This window comes from Peromyscus californicus, unplaced genomic scaffold, assembly GCF_007827085.1.
Source record: "Peromyscus californicus insignis strain IS unplaced genomic scaffold, ASM782708v3 Scaffold_5__1_contigs__length_169319896, whole genome shotgun sequence".
NCBI lineage: Eukaryota > Metazoa > Chordata > Mammalia > Rodentia > Cricetidae > Peromyscus > Peromyscus californicus.
Window position 1 is genome coordinate 150,320,935 of NW_026294573.1, and position 23,458 is coordinate 150,344,392.

General features: G+C 39.0%; 1 protein-coding gene across 1 annotated transcript in view; it reads right to left on the reverse strand.

Moving 5' to 3' along the window:
- Window positions 1-23,458, reverse strand: part of Lrrc69 (leucine rich repeat containing 69) — a 98,533-nt gene that overhangs the window by 50,034 nt on the left and 25,041 nt on the right. The window lies entirely within an intron of this gene.

Below are 23,458 nucleotides of genomic sequence, written 5' to 3' on the forward strand. Positions count from 1 at the left end.
GGCTTCCTCTGGCAACTGATGGGAGCAGATGCAGAGACCCACACCCAAACATTAGGTGTGGAATCCTGCATAAGAGGGGGAGGAAAGATTGTAGGAGCCAGAGGGGTGAAGGACACTAGGAGAACATGGCCACAGAATCAACTAAGCAGGTCTCATAGGGGCCCACAGATACTGAAGTGGCAATCACAGAGCCTGAATGGGTCTGCACTAGGTCCCCTACATACATTCTGTGGTTCTTTAGTTTGGGTTTTTGTGGGACTCCTAACAGTGGGAGTGGTGGTGTCTCTGACTCTTTTGCCTGCTCTTAGAACCTTTTTCCTCCTACTGGGTTGCTTCATCCAGCCTTGATATGAAGTTTGTGCCTAGTCTTATTGCATCTTGTTATACCACATTTGGTTGATATCACTGGGAGGCCTGCTCTTTTTTGAAGGGAAATGGAGAAGCAGTGGATCAGGGGGAGAGGGGAGGTGGGGGAATACTGGGAGAAATGGAGGGAGGGGAGGGAAGGGAGGGAGAGGAAGCTATGGTTGGGAAATAATAGATGAGAGAAGAATAAGTTTTTTTAATGCATATATCTTTAACCTGCCCCCCCAAAAAAGTAAATAGTTTTTTTCATACATTATAGTCTGACTACAGTTTCCCTTCCCCCAATTCCTCCAGCTCCTCGAAAATCCTCCCCACCTCCCATCCCATCAGATTCCACACCTTCCTGTCTGTCCTTAGAAAACAAACAAGTAACTTCACTCTGACCGGGAATCAGGTAGGCTAATTCCAGAACTTCAGCTCTTCCTCTTCTCCTCAAAATCCACTCCTCCAGTTTCATCCCCAGCTCTGAAGCCTCTCCTTCCTCTCCATGCCATTTCCAATGGATCACACTTACCATCCAAACTCCCTTTCCATTCATCCCATTATCCCAGCCCCCAAATCCAGAAGGCACTCCCTGGGAACTCCCATGTCACTCTGGCCCAGGAAGCAGCTACCCTAACTACAGATCTTCACCGCTCCCTCTTCTCTAAATCCAATGCCCTAGTCTCACCCTCAAATCTGTAGCAGACCACCTGCAGTGGACTCTCCTGCTCATCTCTGTCCCCATCTCCGGAGGCTTACACAGATATCCAACCATCCTCCCAACTCATCCTGTTATCCCAGCCCCCAACTTCAGCAGGTCTTCCCTGGGAACACTCCAGCCAAGAAGGCCAGAGAAGAAAATGGGAGAGTGAAGCAGGGGGTTGATCTTCAGATTTTCACTCTCCCTCCTCCCCTCTTCATCCTTAGTTCAGAAAAGAAAGTTCCCTCAGCACACAATAATCAAAACACTAAATGCACACATCAAAAAAGAATATTAAGGGGCTGGAGAGATGGCTCAGAGATTAAGAGCGCTGCTTGTTCTTCCAAAGATCCTGAGTTCAATTCCCAGCAACCACATGGTGGCTCACAACCATCTGTAATGAGATCTGGCGCCCTCTTCTGGCTTGCAGGGATATGTGCAGACAGAACACTATACATAAAATAAATAAATAAATCTTTAAAAAAAAAAAAAGAATATTAAAAGCTACAAGGGAAAAAGACTAAGTAATATATAAAGGCAGACCTATTAGAGTAACACCTGATTTCTCAGTGGAGACTCTAAAAGCCAGAAGGGCCTGAATAGATGTTCTATAAAATCTAAAAGATCACAGATGCCAGCCCAGACTACTATACCCAGCGAAAATTTTGATCACAACAGATGGAGAAAATAAGACATTCCATGACAAAAAGAAAAAAAAGCAACATCTTAAACAAATCCAGCCCTACATAATGTGCTAGAAAGAAAACTCCAACCTAAAGAGGTGAACCACACCTAAAAAAATACAGGAAATAAATAATCCCAAGCCAGCAATTCAAAAGAGAAGAAACACACACACACACACACACACACACACACACACACACACACACACACACACACAGAGAGAGAGAGAGAGAGAGAGAGAGAGAGAGAGAGAGAGAGAGAGAGAGCACAAAATAACAGGAATCAACAAACACTGCTCATCATCAATCTATTCAACTTCAGTGGTCTCCATTCCCCAGTAAAAAAGATAGACAAAGAGAATGGATGCAAAAACAGGATCCATCCTTTCACTGAATCCAAGAAACACACCTTAACATCAAGGATAAACATCACCTCTGGGTGAAATGATGGGAAAGACATTCTAAGCAAATGGACCTAAGAATCAAGCTGGTATAGCCATTTTAATATTTGACAAAATAGACTTCAAACAAAAACGAATCAGAAGAAATAGTGAAAGACATTACATACACAAAGGAAAAATCCACCAAGAGGACATTGAAATTCTTAACATTTATGCACAAACCACAAGGGCACTCAAGTTCATAAAAGAAACACTGCTACAGCTTAAATCATATATTGACACTCACACATTGATAACGGGAGACTCTTGCCAAAAGCAGATTAACTAGATAAAAACCAGAGAAATGCTGAAGCTAACTGACATTACAAAACAAATGGACCTAACGGACATTTACAGACTATTTCACTCAAACAAAAGAATACACATTCTTCTCTGAACCTCATGGAACTTTCTCCAAAATTGACCACATACTCAACCACAAGGCAAGTCTCAACATATACAAGAAAAATGAAACAACACCCTGCATCCAATCTGACTACTGACAATGCATTAAAGCTGCATCAACAAAACAGAGACAACAGAAACCCTACAAACTCATGGAAACTGAACAACTCACTACTGAATGGAAAAAAAGGAGTCCAGACAAAAATTCAGAAAGAAATGAAAGACTTTCTATAATTTAAGGGAAATGAATACACAACATATCCAAACACAATGAAAGAAGTTCTAACAGACAAGCTCATAGCACTAAGTGCCTACATGAAAAAAAAAAATGGAGAGATCTCATACTAGTAATATAACAGCACACCTGAAAGCTCTAGAACAAAAAGAAGAAACCACAACTAAAAGGAGTAGACAGCAAGAAATAATTAAACTCAGGGCTGAAATCAATAAAATAGAAACAAACAAACAAAAACACTACAAAGAATCAATGAAACAAAGAGTTGGTTCTTTAAGAAAATCAACAAGATAGACAAACCCTTATCCAAACTCACTAAAGGCAGAAAGAGAAAATCCAAATTAACAAAATTAGAAATGAAAAAGAGACATAACCACAGACACCAAGAAAATCCAGAGAATCATAAGGACAAACTTTAAAAACCTATACTCCACCAAATTGGAAAATCTGAAAAAAAAAAAAAAAGGTAATTTTCTAGATAGGTACTAGTTAACCACTTAGCAAAGTTAAATCAAGATCAGATAAACAATTTAAACAGACCTATAACACCTAGTGAAGTAGACATAGTAATTAAAAGTCTCCAAACCAAAAAAAAAAAAAAACAAAAAACAAAAAACCCAGAGCCAGATAGTTTTAGTGCAGAATTCTATCAGACTTTCAAAGAGAATTCATGCCAATACTCCTCAAATTATCCCACAAATTAGAAACAGAAGGAACATTGCCCAATTCATTTTACAAGATCACAATTACCCTGTCACCCAAACTACAAAGAAAGAGAATTACAGACCAATTTCCCTTATGAACATAGATGCAAAAATTCTCAATAAAATACTTGCAAATCAAATCCAAGAATAAATCGAAAAGATCATCCACCAAGATCAAACAGGTTTTATCCCAGAGATGCCAGGATGGTTTAGTATACGAAAATCATTAAATGTAATCCACTATGTGCTGTGGGATGTTCTGTATGGCAAATGTGTTGCTGATTAGTCGATAAATAAAACACTGATTGGCCATTGGCTAGGCAGGAAGTATAGGCAGGACAAGGAGGAGAATAAAGGTGGGAAGTGGAAGGCTGAGTCAGAGAGACACTGCCAGCCGCCAAGATGACAAACAGCATGTGAAGATGCCGGTAAGCCACAAGCCATGTGGCAAGGTATAGATTAATGGAAATGGATTAATTTAAGCTGTAAGAACAGTTAGCAAGAAGCCTGCCACGGCCATACAGTTTGTAACCAATATAAGTCTCTGTGCTTACTTGGTTGGGTCTGAGCGCTGTGGGGCTGGCAGGTGAGAGAGATTTGTCCTGACTGTGGGCCAGGCAGGAAAACTTTAGCAATAACTATGTAAACAAACAAAAACAAAAACCATACGATCATCTCATTAGATACAGAAAAGGACTTTGACAAAACCCAATACCCCTTCATGATAAAAGTCCTAGAGAGATTAAGGACATAAGGGATATATATACCTTATAATAAACAAAATACACTTAGTTTACAGCAAGTCTATAGTCAAAATCAACTTCAATAGAAAGAAACTCAAAGCAACTCCACTAAAATTAGGAACAAAACAAGGTGGTCCATTCTTTCCATGATTATTGAATGCAGTACTTGAAGAACGCAGTATTGTTAGAGCAATAAGACAATCAAAGGAGATCAAGTGGATACAAACTGGAGAGAAAGAAGTCAAAGTATCATAATTTGCAGACATTATAATAGTATACATAAGTGACCCTAGAAATTTTACCAGAAAACTCCTACAGCTGATAAACACATTCAGGAAAGTAGATGAATACAAAATTAATTCACAAATACTGATACCCTTCCTATACACAAAAGACAAACAGCACCTTTCACAATAGCCTCAAATAATATAAAATATGTTGGGGTAACTAACCAAGCAAGTGAAAGACTTATGTGATAAAATCATTAAGACACTGAAGAAAGAAATTAAAGAAGACATCAGAAGATGGAAGAATCGCCTATGCTCATTGATTGGTAGGGTTAGTAAAAATGGTCATCCTACCAAAAGCAATCTGTAGATTCAATGCAATCCCATCAAAATTCCAACACAATTCCTTACAGATCTTAAAAGGAGAATATACAGCTTCATATGGAAACACACACAAAAAAGAAAAACAGGCCGGGCGGTGGTGGCGCACGCCTTTAATCCCAGCACTCGGGAGGCAGAGCCAGGCGGATCTCTGTGAGTTCGAGGCCAGCCTGGGCTACCAAGTGAGTCCCAGGAAAGGCGCAAAGCTACACAGAGAAACCCTGTCTCGAAAAACCAAAAAAAAAAAAAAAAAAGAAAGAAAGAAAAACAAATAGCTAAAACACTCCTGAATAATAATTTTTAAAAAAGGGGGGGTTGGGGATTTAGCTCAGTGGTAGAGCACTTGCCTAGCAAGCACAAGGCCCTGGGTTCGATCCTCAGCTTAAAAAAAAAAAAAAAACCTGCTAGTGGTATCACCATCCCTGATCTCAAATTGTACTACAGTGCTATAGTAATAAAAGCAGCATGGTATGGGGAAAAACTAAAAACTTTAAAAAGAGACATGTCAATCAGTGAAATCAAATCAAAGACGCTGGTATATTCACATACTTATGGACACCTAAATTTTGATAAAGAAGCCAGAAATACATACTGAAAAAAAGGTACAGCATCTTGGGTAGTAGTCAAACAGGATTGCTGCATGTAGATTAACCCAAATAAATCCATATTTATCACACCGCACAAAATTCATTCCAAATGGATCAAAGACATCAGCATAAAAATCAGATATACTGAATCTGACAGCAGAGCAAATGGGGAATAGCCTTGAACTCATTGACACAAGAAAGACTTTCTGGCGAGGCGGTGGTGGTGCACACCTTTAATCCCAGCACTTGGGAGGCAGAGCCAGGCAGATCTCTGTGAATTCGAGGCCAGTCTGGTCTACAGAGCGAGATCCAGGACAGGCACCAAAACTACACAGGGAAACCCTGTCTCAAAAAAACAACAACAAAAAAAGACTTTCTGAACAGAACACCATTAGCACAGGCACTAAGAACAATAAATGGGACCTCAAGAAACTGAAAAGCTTCTGTAAGGCAAAGGACAACATCATTCAATGCAGCAGCCAACAAAATAGGAAAAGATGTCTACTAACTCCACATCTGATAGAAGGCTAATGACCAATATATATAAAACTCAAGAAGCTAGATATCATGAGAACAAATAACCCAATTTAAAAATGAGGTAAAGATCTAACCAGAGAATTCTCAAAAGAGGAAACAAAATTGGCTGAGAAACACTTAAATTAGTATTCACATCGCAAGTCATCAGGGAAATGCAAATCAAAACTACTCTGAGATTTCATTTTATACCCATCAGAAAGACTAGGATCATATATAACAAGTGACAGCTCATGCTGGCAAGGATGTGGATTAAGGAGAACGTTTATTTATTGCTGGTGGGAATGCAAACTGGTAAAGACATTATGGAAATCAATATGGCAGTGCTGCAGGAAGATGGGAATCAATCTACCTCAAAATACAGCTATATCACTCTTGGGCATACATACAAAGATCACTTAATCCTGCCACAGAGACTCTTGCTCAACCATATTCACTACTGCTCTATTCATAATAGCCAGAAATTGGAAACAACCTAGAGATGTTCCTCAACAGATGAATGGATAAAGAAAATGTTGTACATTTACATAATGGAACAGTACTTAGCTGTTAAAAAAAATGCTATCACGAAATTTGCAGGTAAATGGATAGAACTAGAAAGAAATCATCCTGAGTGAGGTAACTCAAACCCAGAAAGACAAATATAGTGTGTATTCACTTATACGTGGATATTAGCTGTTGAGTAAATGATAACCAAGATACAATTCATAGATGTTAGGTATAAAGTAAGGGACTCGAAAAGTGGGGATTGATCTCATTAGGAAAGGGAAATAGAATACACAGTCATGGACAGACCAGGGAGGGGACCTGGAAAAGGAGGGTCAGGGTGAGAGAGGAGAAGGAGATGATGGAGGGAATATGGGTAGACACAGCTAAAATTAATGCCATTTGAGGGTAGTATGGAAACTCAATACAGTAGGAGCTTCCTAAAATAGATACATATATGAAGAGGATCTAAATGAAATTGCCAAATAATAGGAGAGACAGAGGCCCAACTAGATATCTCTCTTCACCAAATGAAGCTTCTAGTACCAGGATGGGTTGCATCTAATTGAGTTGTTGGCCAAAGGGGTTTCATGAGAACCCCCAAACAATCTAGCTGTTGCCAAGGCTAAAGGTTGTTCTCCATAACCTGACAGTAAGGCCCCATTGCTGAAGACAATACCTACACAACTTACTGAACAAGAAGTTGAGCCTGAGCCTACGTAGAGCCTTTGACCCCTATGTGCCAGTGTCTTTTGTACAAGGTAGTCTGCACACTGTCAAAGAAGCAACATTAACACCAGCCCAGTCACAAACCCTTGGTCTACAATGGTGCCTACCTGCATGATATGCTGCTAGTGCAATGGTGGTACAAAATTTATGGGAGTAACCAACTACTGTCTGACTTGACTGGAGACCCACTCTACAGGATGGAAAACATATCCAACACTGCTTGGATGACCAAGAACCTGAGACTAGATAGCCCAGGGACCTAGGGTAAAACCAAATAATACTGCTCTAAAAAATGAAAATGAAATGTTATGACAAAATGATTCCTAATGACATTCCCTATACTCATTGACCAGGCCTTGCTCAGCCATCATCAGAGAAGCTGCCTCTTAAAACAGATGGTAATAAATACAGAGACCGACAGCCAGACACACAGAGAAGGAGAGATCTTTATACATTCAGCCCTATATGAGATGCCTCTGTAGTGGGTAGCCATTCCAGCTTTGACCTGGAAGTTCCAACCCCCACTGAGGCTTCGGTAACGGTCACGCCTACAAGGCGGGGCTGAGAGTGGATGCTGAAGACCCGAGATCCAGATGCACTGGCTCTCTTGGTTCCTGGACCCTGGACGCTGGAGGTAGACCGAGCAGAGTTCTCCAGAGAACACTGCCAGACTGTGCCACACCTTTCCCAGACCCTGCAAACTACCTATCCCTTCACTTCTCCAGGGAGTCACAGGAAGAACTGCCTACGGCCTAACCTAGTTATAATTACTAGCATGCAAACTTTTGATGGAGGGGATTTCTCAACTGACATTTCCTCATCCTAGTTGACTCCAGCTTATGTCAACTTGTCAAAAAAACTAATCAGTATGCATGTTTTTAATCAAATAATAAAAATAGACCATCCAGTCCCACAAACATAGAGTTTTCTTGATAATCCTTAGGCAATGAAACTTATAATTAACACTTATAAAATAAGAACACTTATAATTATAGAATTATAAAAATATGAGAAAAATGTAGAATGAAACACAAAGTGGAAAAGAATGAAACACAGAATGGGGATAAGATGCAAAGTAGAAACAATGAAAAGTTATAAGATATGTGAAATTAAATTACAGGAGGAGAAAAGAGAAAAAACTATATTGGAAAGAAAATGACTAAGAACTTTTCAGAATAATGAAAAGCATATTTTTCTAGTTGGATTTCTTTGCTTTGATAAATACCATGACCAAAAGCAGCTGGGGTAGGAAAGGGCTCATTTGGCTGCAGGTCATAGTCCATCATCAAGGGAAGCCGCTGTAGAAGCTATAAGACCTAGAGACAGCACACTGCTTACTGGCTCACTCTCCATAACCTTATGCAACCCAGCGCCACCTGTCCAGAGATGGCGCTGCCTACAGTGTTTGGGGTCCTCCTATAGCAATCAAGAAAATGCCCCCACAGACTTGCCTATGGGTCAGTACAATGTGATAGAGACATCTCCTCAATTGACATTCCCTCTTCCTGGATGACTCTAGTTTGTATCAAGTTGATAAAATGTAACTAGCACAACATCCATCCACACATTTAAGCAGCCTAATAAATTCCAGACAGGAAAAATAGAATGAAATAAACAGATAGAAACATCATAATAGAAATTAATAATAAAACTATGAGAAAAATCTTAGAAGTGGTCAGGAAAAGAAAAGCAGGTGTGCTTTGCTCCTGAGGAGAAGCAGCACGCCCATGCTTTGAACCTGGGCCAAGCAAACAGCCTCTCAGAGCAGCAATGAAAGCCAGCAAACAGCAGCGAAAATGTGAAATGCTGAAGAGGGTGAAAGCCAGCATGCTAATTTGGATCCTACACACAGTCAAAATTATTCAAGAGTAAATCCAGGATGGAAGTTAAAGCTGGGATGATGTAAACTCATTGCAAAGGAAAGACAAGAAGATATTTTGAGCAGGAGGTAAATAGGATTCTCTCAAAGACCAGAGATCAGGGAAGAAATGGTAGCAATGAAATCAGAAGGAATTCTACGTATTTGTGTAACTGATAGATTCACAACACACCCCCACAGTTGGGCATGATTGCGCAAGCCTGGCAGACCTAGACACTTCCACCTAGCCAGTTAGTTCCGGGTCAAAATAGCTATTTCCGGTTCAAAATGTCTTGCGTGACCAGGACTCCATAGCTTTGCATGGCTGCGTAAAGCGCACAACGCAACCATGTGATCTACATGCTTGCGTGGCGTAGCCACATGAACCTGTGTATGCGTGCATGACCCAGCCTTCATAAGCCGGCGCCATATTCCCAGCTTCCCTCTTCATGCACGTGTCCTTCCGTAGGCCTGAGCACACCTGTCTCTCTCTCTTATCTTAATAAAACTCTTGTTAGTGGATTCTGTCATGTTTTGTGACATTTCCTCACAGGGTAAGAGCGCCGCCATATAACTAACAGTAACAAAGTAGTAAAGCCTGGGAGGTACAGAAGCAGTTAGGATTCATAACAAAACATTCTGAAATGAGGGCAGGAAAACAAACTCGAGGTTCTTACACTCCCAAGAAGTGTAAATTAATAATCCCCATAAAGCAAGCAAATTCTTAATGTTTAATCAGTTATAACAGTAAAATTGTATTAAAGTTTTTATTAAAATTGTCAAAATGGAATTATAAAAATCTTCAGATTTTAAAAAAGAAACAAAGAAAAGTGAGAAAAGAGTGCAGAGGAAGTAGAAATCCATAGTAAGACACTGATTAAGCCCAAATTATTCAACAATACATTAAGGTAAATTAAATGCTACAACTTAAAAGATGGGTTTTCATATTGGTTGTTTCAAAGATGGAATTATATAATATACACAATATGTGTGTAAGTTGCATGGGCTTAGAAAGCTTGAGAAGAGTGAAAACAAGCACATCATGCAAACATGAACCAAAACAAAACTAATACAGTGGTGGGAACAGCAGAAAAATCTAGTGTTATGTCTGTGACTCAAGATGTGTGAGCGTGAGGCTGAGACATGAGAATCTGATCAATCATCATTGGTTATTCTTTTGAACTCTGGAATCTATCTGACAATCACACCGTTTATAAAACATAGATTTCATAAAAGATGAAAGTTTGGACAACAGAAATGAATAAGTAAATCACAAATCCTTTCAACCAGGACTTCTCAACTTCAACATGGACAGTCCAGCCAGATAACATTTTGGGGGACTGTCCGATGTTCTACAAAATGTTGAGCCTCTGGCCTCTAGCCCAAGATGCCAACGGTACAATTCCTCTATTTGTGCAAACAAAATTATCTCCCGCCAGGTTTTATTGATTGTCTGCTCTGTGCCAGGGACTGTTCTAGGTGTTGGAAACACATCATTGAAGAGATTAAACTATGCTTTGACTCATTCAGGGTTTTTCTGAGGAGGTGCAGGCAGACAGGTAGAGAGAGTTCACCACCTAAGGAAGAGCAATAAGGGTTCAGGAGAACCACCTGCTGGATCTGAAGCAGAGCTTTTCTTTGCAGGATTTTGTTTCCTTATTGTGTGCTGTGCTGGGGATCAAACCCAGGGACATTTAATATGAGGAAAGCACTTTATAACTGAGCTAAATGAAGGGACTCTGACCAGCTCGAGCATAGTGAGCATGGCTCTGGCAGGCCTTGCCCTTCTCCCTGATGCCCTCTGTTTGCTAAAAACCATTACACTACATTCCTAAAGCTGGCCACCAAGGTCTGTTCCCTTATTTGGCCAATCCCTCTTCCTGAGGCTGACTACTGAAGTCCAGCAATCAAAAGCCCCCTTTGGCTCAACTAATTAACATGCCCAATTAAAAGTGAACCCCTCATCCTAATTCGGTTTTCCCCTATACCATTATAAACTGCCATTTTCCTATGTGCCTCTATCCAGAGGCAGTCCTTTGTCCCTCCAGGACAAGTATCGACCCCCGCCCCATGTTCTTTTTCCCTTCTCCCTCATCCTCTGTCTCCTGTCTTTGTCTCTGATTCCCCGCCCTCTGTCCCTCTGGGGCAAATAAATCTCCTTTGTGCTGAGCACTTGATCTTGTAGGTCCTGAGCTAGTACTTTTCCTTTCACTGGACACCTCCAGGTCCCAGAGCCTCTCTTTAAAATACTTCTTATTTATGATCAGGGTTAGTTCCCAAAGCATACTGATCCTGATTTTCAATCATCAAATTTCACTTTTATGGCAACGCAAAAAAAGCAGCTCTGATTTTCTAAGTAGATGGCCCCATCTTCATCCCTGAACAAGGAGATAGTAGTTATCTAAATGCTGGAATCTCCATTTCGGGAGATAATCAAGACATCTTTTTACTCTCCTGAGTCAGATTATTACAACCTAGTGAGAAAACTCAAATTCTAAAGAGTTTAACTACTGGTAGATAAACATGGCCCTTCAACCACCATGTTCTGTTCACAGATTTCCATTTTATAGGCACCCAGTACCAGCCTGTCTTTAATTCCAATAAAATAACATACAGATATAAAAGGTCAGAACCAAAATTATTAAGCTTAGCTAAAGCAAAGAAAAAAAAAGTTATACCACCAAATTTAATTGGGCACTCAATGTTTAAACCTGAGTTTTAACAAAATGGTCATTGCCTCCAGAGTAATGTTTTGTAAATTTTCTCTATGCTTTCATCTCAAAAAGGCTATCTCATGAAAGTTTAGAATTGGAATAGTAAAAGGAGCAACAGCATGTAATTCAGCACACTCCTCTTCACCCACCCCCACACAAGGAACAGCAGAACATGAGCTCAGCCTCATAAAAGCAGTGACAGGAAAGCATCCAGTCAAGCTTTGGAACTCACGAGTCTTACATCACTTAGCTAAGCTTACATCACTCACATAAAACCAGATCCCACAAGGGCTTTGCTCTAGTAAAGCATTGGCTCATGTCCCATTTTTTTCAAAGGTCACAGAATGTTGTTTTAAATGTATATCTCCTAATAAATTCAGCCATGGGAGAGAGCATTAACAACCCAAGAAAAATATGTTATTTTCAAATTAAAGCCAAATTTTAGAAGGGCACTTAGAGACATTCAAGGACCGGATATAGCTTTCTTTAATATATAAAGAGGCAAAAATAAGTAAATAAACTCTCAGAATGGAAGCCAGATACCAAATGTATCCCTGAAGCTGCTGTTGCAGAGAGACAGATAGCCGGAGGACAGGAGCATGACCGAGGTATCTCTCAGCCCAGGGCAAACTGGAGGCCGCCATGCAAACGGCCACATCACAGGCACAGCAGGAGGCATTCCTGACTACAACCTTATGAAGATTTCTTTTTTATGTACTAAGGCTATTTTTTAAACCTTTTTTGAAAACGTTTTTAAGCTTCAGATAGGACTTTGGATAAGCAGTAAACAATTTACTCTCTGAATGAGTCTCTTTCCCATAACTCAGTTATGCTTTTTAGACTACTTAAAGACACGTTTGATCATGGACATGGAAAAATTGTAATATAACAGCCATTCTCCAAGCACTCCAGTTCACAGTTTCTTATAAACTAAAATTAAATGGTCTTACTAGAAATGCATGTGTGTACATGAACATATTTGTTTATAACTGGTCATATAATGAAATTACTCTATTGAAGGCATGTAAGCTCATTTTGAAATGATAAAAATGACTCAAAAATAAAATGGAGGGGAATGTTGGAGATGGCTCAGCAGGTAAAGAACTTGTAGCACAAGGGTGAGAATCAGAGTTAGGATATGGAGCACCACATATAAGCCTACCTGTAATATCACCATGTAGAAGGTGGAGACCAGGGCTCTTTAGAGCATGCTGGCTGGCTGGCTAGACTAGCCAAATTTGTGTGAGCTCTCAGTTTAGATGACACACCTTGACTCAATACATAAAGTTGGAATCATAGAGGAAGACATCTGACTTCAACCTCTGGCCTCTACACACACACATGCACAGGGGTACAAACGCACACATGTGCACACAATACACAAATTCATTAATTAATAAGGTGGATTTCTTTACTCTGTATAAGCACAAAAGTATCAAATAACTAAAGATGTTGGAAGCCTAAATGCTTCATGAATCAGACAGGCACCGGGTGGAGATTCAAGTAAATAATCATCAAGATCTAGCAATCAAGCCAGAATCTAGGGTCTGGGACAACCCAACTTCTCCCAGACTGGAGCAGACCAAAACCAGTCAGTACTGGCTGTCAGGTAGAGAAGTCACTTTTGAAAACACAAAAGGACATCGAGATAACTAGTTCCTAACAGTCTGAGAAATGTCTAAGGAAATGGAGTTCAGTGCCATAGGGCCCTATTTTCAGAAAGTCTGGCAATTAGAAATCTAGTGTTCTGCTGGAGAGTGGAAAGTGACTTACAGAAACCAATATAACTAGAGGTCAAGATCCTGAGAATGGGGCTCTTTCAGAGGCATAGTTTATTGTTTCTATTTTATTACAGAGCCAGATTAGACCAGAAGAATGCACATGTATCTTCAGAGGACATAGTTATTCAGGCATCAGTCATGGAGACTAGGATGTGGTGTGTGCCGCTGAGGTGTACCTTATACCCCTTGGGTACAGATCAGTGAAGAACCTAACAGATGTAAATTGGAATCATTTGAGTTTTTATTGTCACTGTACTACTGGTGATTGAACCTGGGGCCCTGGATTTGTTAGGCAAGCTCTCCGTCACCAAGCTACAACCCAGAATTTAATCATATGTTTTTGAAAGTCTGCAAACACATCCCTAAATATGGGGTGAAGTAAGTGACAGACAAGTCAAATCAATCCTTAAAAGAAATCCTGAAAAGAAAATGAGTCTCACTAGTAGAGCACAGTACTTGCCCTGTAGGCATGAAGACCTGGGGTCAACCAGCCAGTACCCCAAAACAAAAAAAACAAAACAAAACAAAAAATATTTACTGTGCAGGATATGCCAGTACACTAATAAAGGTTTTCTATATAGTATCTCAATTATCCACTGTTTCTATTCTTTGCTGACTACCAACTGTATGCCAGGCACTTTCCTATGATACAGGAGTTATTAATATCCCACAATACATAAAGGGGGAAAAAGATGAATATTAGAGTTAACCAGAGATACTGCCTGAGATCACAATACTTATAACTGTTAAGCTAGAGGAAAAAAAAAACTATGTTTGGGAACAGTGGGTTCAAATCTCTTCACTCTTCACATGATTTGTATTTCTGAGAAAATAGATATCCCACCCTACGCCCACCACTATGTTTTTTATACTGTAAAGAAGAAAATACTTTTGCCATCCTCAAATTTGATTTATAACAATAAAGAATTCTCAAAGGAGACCAAGGAGCATTGATGAAATGGAAGAGGTACTGTAACTATAATGTATCAGCCATAAATAGTCCAATCATAATTTTTCTCATGTCAATGCTATAGCCTGCAACTTTTCTCGCCCCCCTCCCTTCCTCCCTTCCCATCTCCCCCATACACACAAATATTAAAACATGTGCCTGAAAACCTTGGGAAAATACAAGTTGTGAAAATTCCTAACCCTGATACAAATTGCTTATGAAAGTTACAGATATGAATGAACATTAAGTCAAAAATTTGAAACTGAAAGCAAGCAGCAGCTGTGGGACGTATAAGCTATGACTCCATCTTCTTAAGCACATTTCTTGAGTGTCTACTCTTAGCAAAGAACTTTCTCACATGCTGTCACATTGACCTGTATCCATATAAATGTGCTGTGGATATCACTCTGTATGCTGTGAATGTGTTGCTCTGATTGGGTGATAAATAAAATGCTGAGTGGCCAGTAGCTAGGCAGGAAGTACAGGCAGGATAAGCAGACAAGGAGAATTGTGGGAACAAGAAGGTTCAGTCAGTAGATGCCAGCCTACCGTCCAGGGAGCAGCATGTAAAGGCACACAGGTAAAGCCACAGAACACGTGGCAACATATAGATTAACAGAAATGGGCTGAGTTTAAATGTAACAGCTAGTCAGTGGTAGGCATGAGCTAATGGCCGAGCAATTTTAATTAATATTAAGCCTCTGTGTGTTCATTTGGGTCTGAGCAGCTGTGGGACTGTGGGACCGTGGGAGCCAGGCAGGCACAAGAAAACTTTCAGTAACATAAATGTTTCAGATAAATCTTGCATTTCCAAATTGCATTCAGTTAACATAAATGAGAATTTTTTTAAAAAAGATAAAACTCAAGCTATTAAAAAATAACATGGTAAAGATTTGGTCTTCCCAAAGTTTCTCCAAAGTAATCTAGTGTTCAATTCACATGCTAAAATCCCTAGCCTATTTTTAGATTGGGTAAAAAAAATATGTGGCTATCCATATTTTACCAGTAACATGTAAGTATTTACATGTATTTACAATGTAGCTGAGGGGAATAAGGTCAGCTCCAATGGCCAACATACAAATCTCAGTTTCCACATATTCTTTATGTTCACAAACCGCAAGCCTAGTTTCTAGGTGAAGCATTTTCAGCATATACAGAAACTGTATTGTTCAGAGTGCTCTTTCAGTATCCTTTGACTGGAGGACACAGTGAAATCCTCAGAATCAGAACTCCAAGTGGAAGGAAAATGTTTTGTTTGTGTAACATAACAGTGATGCTCCCTGTTTATCATTGCTAAGACAAAGAACAGGCTTTTCAGAGGCTCTGTGCTAAGACTGTCGGAGCCTGTGCTTTTGGCAACGTCTTGACTGTAAGGTCTAGATCCACCAGGACCGTATGCTTCAGGCCTGTGGTTTTCCAAGTATGCTCCCCACACTTGGAGCATCAGCACCACCTGAGAACTGAACAAAATGAACATTCTTGGGCTCCACAGCCTTCTGACTCAGAAACTCTCAGAGTGGAGCCCAGCATTCTGGGTTTTAACGAACTATCCAAAGTTTTAGTCTTGCTTGGCTAAGAGTAGACCCTCAGGAAAAGTGCTTAAGAAGATGAAGTCTTAGCTAATACTTCCCACAGCTGCTGCTTGCTTTCAATTTCAAATTCTTAACTTAATGTTCATTCAGATCTGTAGCTTCCATAAACAGTTTGTGTCAGGGTTAAGAATTTTCAGAATTTTTATTTTCCCAAGGTTTTCAGGCACATATTTTAATATATATGTGGGGAGAGGGAGAGGGGGGAGGGAGAAGAAGGGAGAGAGGGAAAAGCTGCAAGCTATATATAGCACTGACATAAGAAAAATTATACTTGGACTATTTATGGCTATTTATTCTACTGTGTGATCAAACTGAAGTGAAATTTCTACTAGCTAATTACTTCTCTAGACTCTCAACACATTTAGTTCTAAATAGATATGATGCCCAGTCTGCTTCTGCAGGGGATTATGCAACATCAGATTTGTTTGTTTGTTTGGTTTTGGTTTTTGTTTTTTGAGACAAGGTTTCCCCATGTAGCCATGGCTGCCCTGAAACTTGCTCTGTAGACCAGGCTGGCCTTGAACTCAGAGATTAACCTGCCTCTACCTCCAAAGTGCTGGGATTAAAGGCATGTGCCGCACCACTGCCTGGCACACATCAGATTTTAGTACATGAAAAATTGCTACAAATACTTGTAAATTACTAAACAACTCTAAAGTATTGATGGAGAGAATTAACTTTTCCTGTTATTTCTTTGTCTGAAGTGTCATGATATTTCAGATGAGTAGAAGAATTTTTAATGAAGCTTGAGAAGAGTGATGAATGAAGCTAATGAAGCTTCCTGCTGGTTCTTCAATGTTCAGCAGATGAGATTTTGTTCTAAAATTCACATCATGACAGACCTCACGATGCCTCCTGCATCTTTTGATTAACATACTGCAGTTTGGGAGGAAAAGGAGCTAGAGAAAGAAGATGCATATAAAAAGGGTCTTGTAAAATTATTTCAAAAGAAATAAAAATCTCAAGATTTCACTTTTCTCCCCATTGAAAGGACTGAACTACAACTGCTTTAGAGACAGGGTTTTCTATTTCTTTTAGAATATGGAAAGAGATATTGGGAGCTCTTGCCTCTTACCAATCCCATTGATACCCTATCCAAAGTTATCAGTAGCAGGTGACAACAATTTTTTTTTCCTCCCCCATTCTCAAAAGTTTTAAGTGCATCTGGCCACTTTTTTCCTTCATTATTTTGAAGTTGTAATAAATTACTACCTACTTGGCCCCCTTTCTCTTTTCAAACTAATGTCCACTTCTTCAATGTTTCTATCTTTAAATGTCTATATTTCTTGCTTTTATGAGCTCTCCAAGACCCAACATGAAATCCAAATTCTACACAAACAATATCCATCATTGTTCATTTGTCTCCCTAAAACTTTATGAAAGTGGGAAATTCCATTTTAAGATTTATTTTATTCTGAGGGGGCCAGCAAAATTGCTCAGTGAGTAACACATTCACTTGCCAAGTCTGATGACTTGAATTAGATCCTAGGAACCCACACAGTTGAAAGAGAGCAGCAACTCCCAAAAGTTGTCCCTGCCTTCACACATGTGGGGTGGCTCATGTACAAACACTAAGTAAATTTAAAATAATCAATCAATAAAGAAAATCAGTTCAAAAAAGATTTTATTTTTAATTATGTGTATACTAGTACAGAGGCTGCCAGAGACCAGTGACATCAGAGTTGCCTAACATGGGTGCTGGGAACCCTCTGATGAGAGGAATTTCAGAGACACTCAACAAAGGTTAGCTGAACTAAACTCTCTTCACACAGGATCTTGCGGGTCTCAAGAATATATCATAGAGATTCAGCTGTGTATTAAAGCTGAACTTTGACCGGCCAAAGGTCTGTCAAAAGGCAAAGCCATTTATTATGAATATTTGGTGTTACCCAACCTTTAATATTCCAGCTGTCTTCTGCTATGAAATCCTTGAGTGCCCAGTCCAATTGGTAAACAGTTCAGCTCCCCAGACCTGCTGAACCTACTAAGTTACTAACTGCCCTGCTGAGCTTAGGAGACAAGCTGGTGGGAGATGCCTAGCTTTGTTTCCTGTGCTAATGAAGCTCAGACCATTCCCTGGCCTTGAGGAGGCCTAGTGGTTCTCCAGAGCACTTGACTGAGAACAAAAGAGGTTCTTACATATCAAGGTGAGAGATAAAACAACATTCCTGAGGAGGCAGGGAACCACATGCCCAGGGAAAGAAAGGCAGGTAGAGGAGGAAAGAACAGCACAGAGAAGAGAAAAGAGAATGGAAGAACTAGATGGGTAAGAACTTGAGAGGAACAAACTGAGATGGGGAAGAACTAGATTGGAGGGCTAGAAGAGAGGACTAGAGGAATGAGATGGAAGATGAGGAAGAGCCAGATGGGGAAATACTAGCTGGGTAGGAACAAGCTGAAAAGGACCTAGATGAGGCAGAATTAAGACGAGAGAATTAAGATAGAATGTAGAGGGAGCAATAGGTAAGTATAGAGAGAAATCAGTCAAGAAAGGAGCTAGGCATGAGAACAGAAGTGAAGCTGTGTATATAGGATGTTATGCCAGAGGAATTAAAGCAAGTGGACTATAGAGCTCCGTGTGCTGAGAGTCTATTTCCCAAAAATAGTCCTTGCCATTAGTAGTTCTCTCTCCTGAGCCCCTGGGATGTATAATATTAAGGCTGATCCAGCTAATATTATACAAGAACAAGACAGATCTGTTACAGACCAATAAGTTTTACACTACAAAAGTATACTGGTTCCAATAGTATCACCCACCCCAGAAACAGCATGTCTCAGAGTTTTGAAGATATAATTAGCTAGGATGAAGTCATACTGAATCAGGGTGGACAAAAGTCTAAGGACTTGTACCTTTCTAAGAAGAAACAAAAGAGACATGTGACCTTTAGTCCAAGTTATGGCAAGCACAGGAAACTACTAACCCAGCCATTACCGTAATTGCCAGTGTTCAACAGGTTGTCCACTGTGCATCATGGGCCACATTTTGGAAATCTCACTCTCTCAAAGAAAGATTAAAATAAAAGACACCCAATTTCAGATAATCCTTAATCAGAGGCTTGCTCATTCCAATCTATTCCAATAAATAAAAGTATATAAAAATGATCCAATGATTAAAATCAATTATCTTAAATATAGTATTTGAAGGGAAGTATTCAAATATATAATGTTAAAAAGATACACTCTTTCATGAAATATAATTTCAATTTTATTCTAAAGTGAATATGTCAAAAATACTAGAAGAAAAGAACATATTGTCACTGGAAGATAAACTTAAAGTTACCTTACACTTTGTAATTTATGATCTTATATACCTTTCAAAATTATTTGTTTTATCTTTTGAGATTATAATATGATTACAACATTTTCCCCTTCCCTGCCCTTCCTCCAAACCTTCCCATATACCATTCTTGCTCTCTTTCAAATGCATAGCCTCTATTTTCAGTAATTGTTGATATATATATATATATATATATATATATATATATATGAGTATGTATATGCCTTTTAAATGATGATTGCTTCTCTTATTGCTTTACTTTTTTTTTTTTTTTTTTGGCTTTTGTTTGACAAGATCTCCTAAATTCCAGGCTGGCCTAAGCTTACTATGCAGCTGAGGATGACCTCAAATGTTTGATTGTCCTAGCTCCACTAGCATGACAGGCATGTTCCAACACACAGGTTTAGGAAGTGCTGGGAATCAAACCAAGGCTTCATGCATGCTACGAGCACCCTACCAACTGTACTACATCCTCAGTCCCAAACTACTTCTATAACCAGAAAAATGCTAAGCAGGTTACAGCAGCACACACTTGTAATCAGGTTTCTAGTTAACATTCTTATTTGTATAATAAAGCCTGATTTAAAATAACAGCTTTGGGAGTGTGAGGGACTGGAGAGATAGACCAGCAGTTAACAGCACTTGTTCTTACAGAGGACCCAGGATGAATTCCCAGCACCCACATGGCTTCTCACAGATCTTCATAACTCCAGTTCTAGAGGATCTGACACCCTCTTCTGACCTCCAAAGGCACCAGATACGCACACAGTCCACAGAGAGAGACATGCAGGCAAAACACTCATAGACATAAAATAGGTAAATCTAAAAAAAAGCTTCAAATATTTAAAAGCTACCTCAATAAAAATCATATACTACTGCAAAATAACGGCATTTTCTAAGTTGCACACCACATTTTGGAGCATGAAACAGCATAAAGCTCAAATGAAGCTTATCTTTTAAAGAACAGCAGTAAAATAAATTATTTAAATCTATTCTACAAGATACAATTCCCGTATTGTTGGAGTTCAATGTGCTTCAAAATAGCAGATACATGACTTTCACTTTGCTCTTCCATTTTTCCTATCTTTCAATATTTTATAGTAAAACATGTTTTAAAGCACACCCTTCAGAAAGTTACTGCTTCCTGTTATCACCTGTAGATCGTGAATGATCACTATAATTGCTGTACTGTGCATTATCAATCACTACTTCACTATTACCATGTTTCACATATAATTAATTCATTGTCAAAGTAATCTCTATTCTTTTGACACTCTCTATAAAACAGTTTATAATCTTTACCAACTTCATTTATCACTACTTCAATATTACCATGTTTCACATATAATTCATTGTCAAAGTAATCTCTATTCTTTTGACACTCTCTATAAAACAGTTTATAATCATTTACCAACTTAATATGCTCATGAGGTGAGTGGTTTTAAGTGGCAACTCAACGACTTGTCTGAAATCATAGTTTTGTAAATAGGAACTCAGGGATTTAAGCTAATGGACACATGACTCCAAACCCAGTCCGTATCCGTCATGCTTACACTGCTCAGTCTTCGTTGTTGGTCACGTTCACGTGCCTCACTTTGAAACTGAACTCTGTAACACTTAGAACTATATGACAGCCAGTGATTTAGCTCTATGCTTGCCTTGTGTTCCATCAGTTTGCCCCATCTCTCTAATGTGGAAAACTGATTTTGCACCAATAATTTGTAGAAAATCATTACTGATTTAGAAAGGAAAATCATTTTGAAAATTCTGAAGCAAATAATTGGGGACAAAGCTCAGACAAGTTTTGCATACCATCTTATTTCAGAGAGTGTACAGAAATTTCTGAAAGTGAATCTGGCACATGTAATATCAAAGGCATGCTAAAATTATTGGAAGCAAGGGTGTTTAAACAAAATTATTGATATAGAGTCTCTTTTTAGAAGAAGCTGTGAATTAACGGCAATACCAAGGTGGATGCTGAGTGGAGTTGAAAAACATAATCTAGGTTTGTTCATTTAATAAATTATATTAAGTTGAAATTCAAGATCTGTCTGATAGTGAAGTTCACAGTCTAACATCAACGTAGACTTGAAAAGGATTATTCCTTTAAATGGTCTGTGCTACAGTGGTACCATGGTAGAAGCGACACCGGAAGGGTGTTCTGGAAGTTAGGCTTGTATCACACTGCACAGAGTTGACTCAAGACCCACAGTATGAAGAAAATCATGGAGTCTTTACCAAGTCTTTCCTATAATTTGAAACCATAAATTTTTAATAATATAGTAAATCTTTAAAAAATAAAATGTGAGATGTGGTGGTTAACATTTATTACCAATTTATAGGCTCTAGAATAACCCAAAAAGCAAGCTTTGGGGCGTGCCTGTGTAGGGTTACTTAGACTGGGTTAGTCTGTAGAGATCCTGGGGGGATTATTTAGTTAATAGAGGTGGGAAGACCCACTCTGAATATGGGCAGCACCATTCCATGGGCTGGGTGCCAGAATACATCAAAGAGAGAAAGCTGAGCACTAGCATTCAATTATGGACACACAAGAGCAGTTGCTTCACCCTCCTGAGGCCATGGCTTCTCCACCATGATGATCTACACCCTTGAACTGTGAAGTAGAACAAACCCTTCCTTCTGAGGATACTGCTGTTAGGAAGTGTGACACAGCAACAGAGAAGAGTATAGGGAAGGACTATATAACTCAGTATTGAAAGGACAAACCAGAACTTAGTGAACGAAAGCTCATACAACATTCACAGCAGCCCTGCTCACAGTAAGCAAGCGACTGAAACACCCCAAGTGTCCATCCTCAGAATAGATAAGCAGACTGTACACACACATGTGGTGTGAGTAGCTGTGATTCAGCCTAGAAGAAAAAAAGATAACCCAACTCTTTATAGCAGGGATGAACTGGAGGGACACCGTGCTAAATAAAACAAGCTAAATAAACAAAAGGACAAATGTCAGCTAATTCTGCCTCTGTGGAAAGCACAAAGTAATCAAATTCATAGAGACAGAAAGAAGAATGGTGTTTCCAAAAGAAAGAGAAATGTCTCATTCTGAAATGCTGTTGTAGATGCTAACAAGAGAATTAGAAATTTATCTAATTGGGAATTTGTCTAATGACACCCTTCAGTTGGTAAGGTAACAGAATAAGTTCTGGAGGTAGGTGGTGGTAACGGACCATATCAAAGTACTGTGGCAATAGTGCCCCATTAAAAGATAAGGCTTTCTTCCCTTTTCTGAAGAGAAAGGAAGAGGAGTGGATGGGGGAGAGAGGAGGTTCGGGAGAGGGACTGAGACGAGAGAAGGGATGGATGGGAAACTGATTGGGCTAGAAAACAATTAACTAATAAATTAATTTAAAAAAGATAAGGCATTTATAATATATATTTTACCACAATCAGAATATTGCATGTATTTTCCTAAAGCACATTTTGAACTCACTATTTCATATTTTTATCCTTTTCAGTATGTTATTTTTGTTACATTAAAATGTCTGAAAACTAGACTTTGAGTCAATCAAAAAAAAATAATGGATCCACAGGTATTTACTGAATACTTTCTAGATTAATAGACTTGTAATTGTTTCCTTAAATGTTCCAGCATGTTCACTTGGATATAAAAATGCAATATGAAAAACAGCTATTTCTTTACCCAAAGTTAGAAATTACCAAAATGAACTGTCTCTTTTATTTGAAATAAAACAAAGTCAAAATTCCCTGCATTTTTATAGCTAATGGCTTAAAGACAACTAACAAAAGGGTCACCTCTGGGTTAACTATATAGAATAAAATTCTTTGTCCAGGAAGGAAATCTCTTCAAAAAATCAGAGGTGACCAAAAGCAGCACGTAATAACCAAAGAATTTAATCGTAACTGAAAAATTAAATATTTAGGATAATAATCAGCATTCATTTAGCTCAAGCAAGCTCAGCAGGCACAGAACACAAGGAAAAGGATGAGAAAGAATGGGTTTTGAAATTCTAGAACCAAGAAAATCTTTGAGTCATTGTACAAATCAAGGCTCCAATTACCACAGCTTTTACTGGCTGCTTGTGTTTTCTATTCCCAATAGTA